Raw genomic sequence first — 2,140 nt, forward strand, 5'->3', positions numbered from 1 at the left:
CGGAAGACCACGGACATCAACAAGTCCCACAAAGCAAGAAAGAGTACTAGAAACGTATTGCCTGAGCTCAAGAAAACCTGTGCGACAAGCAAGTCGTGAGATAGGAATTTCCAAATCAAATCTTCATCTTGTTTTGAAGCGCTGTCATTGCAGGTCTGTTACCTGACTTTGGTGTCTGAGGGTGCTTCAGAATAATATCCTGGGTGGGCACTAATTTGTAATAATGATGAAGTGGAGTAAATTTGAAGGTGACCATTGAATAGTGAGGGGCAGTGCTGTTCAGTACATCCCCTTAGCGACGGGCGTGTTAATCAGACTTCAAGATATATATTGCAGGAAGATTTTTTGTAAACTGTATTTTCTAAATCTCATGGTATATCATTGATTAGTGAGGGGATAGTGCCGTTTAGTGGACCCCCTTAGCAACAAGCACGAGTCTTTAGACATGTTACATTCCATGAATAGTCCATGTTCTTAATGAGGATGATCCGGAACGAAGTGCAGAGTTTTGCGAGAGGCACTTGGCAAGATGTGTAGAAAATTGCTCACTGTGATGAGGTTATATTTAGATTAGATGTTTTAATTAACCATCACAGTTACACATACTGGGGACCCAAGAATCCGCACATTACGGAAGAATATCATGCAAATTTATCAGGGATTACAATTTGGTGCGATTTATCACCAGAAGGATTCATATGACTGTCTCTTTTGACGGTGCTGTGACTGGTACATTTACTTGAACTTGTCGCAACCTTCTGACATGCCAAGCATTGAAGAGGACTTTTATGGTGTGTCGTTTTATTTGTAGCATTACCACAGTAAGAGCCTTCCTTGATGAAATTTTGCTAAATAGGGCGATTGTACAAATAGGTTCAGAAGAATAACCTGCGCATTCCTCGGACTTCACATCACAAGGATATTCTTTTTATAAGGGTATTTGCAAGAGAAAGTTGACGGTACAAAACTAACATGAGTCGACATGAAAATATGTACAAATATCGAATGAAATGCTTCTTAATGTTTGTAATTCCATTGTTTCATATTACCATTTGTACCTGAAACAAAACCGTCATCAGTTTGAAAACAGGTGTTCATGTAAAAAAAAAAAAAAAAAGAAAAAATTAAATTCCATCAAATTTTGAAAATAAAACGTATTTTAATAAACACTGTCTTATATTCATTCAATATGTGTATAAGTTTTTGGGGACACCAAGTGTGTGTGTGTGTATGTATAATGTATGTATGCATACATGCATATATGTATGTAGGAATTTTTATAAACAAACGGGGAAAAATATACACAAGACACAGAAGAGTTTTTTCATTTTTTTTTTTTCATTTTTCGAAGTATATCATGAATTCGCTCCCTCGCGACCCTGAAGGAGTGAATTTTAAACGTTCATGCGCCAAAAGGACTCGTCCCTTCGTTGTCCGATGGATTGCTTGAAGCGAGAAACTGTATGGAACGTCATTTAAACAGTCTGTGTATATGTCTGTGTTTGCGTATGTATGTGTGTATGAGCGTGTGTGCGTTTCTCCCTGTATATGTGCGTGTATTCTTCTCACTGTGTATTCGTGTTGGAATTTAGATATTTGTGTTAATAATTTGTATATATATATTTCTTTACGTTCTTCATTTCTGTAACAGATTTTACGTTTCGTTTTTAGTATACACGCATGATCTTCGCTGATATTTTCTGCTTTCCATTTTAAAGTTTTCTGTATGTTTTACGCTTGAATATGTCACGCATGTCTCTTCAGTTGGTTAGTATTTAAATGTCCAATCGATAAGGTGAAACCGACCTTTCTTTCAGTCATTATATATATATATATATATATATAAAGGTTATGAAGGGTATTGGAGTCAACCAAACCCTAAGGATACAGGTAATACCGAATAAGTGCTGTATACCGACTAGTTTTGTCCCTGTCGTTGTATAAACATGAGTGGGGAATATAACATGGGTCGTGTATTAGCGTGTGTATGTATAAAGAAAGAAAAGGATAAAGAGACCAATGACAAAATTAGAATTATATTTTATGGATAAAGTCTTATAATTCTAACTTTGCCATTGGTCTCTTTATCCTTTTCTTTCATTATACATACACACTACACACACACACACACACACACACA

Source organism: Octopus bimaculoides, chromosome 9 (assembly GCF_001194135.2).
Source record: "Octopus bimaculoides isolate UCB-OBI-ISO-001 chromosome 9, ASM119413v2, whole genome shotgun sequence".
NCBI classification, from domain to species: domain Eukaryota; kingdom Metazoa; phylum Mollusca; class Cephalopoda; order Octopoda; family Octopodidae; genus Octopus; species Octopus bimaculoides.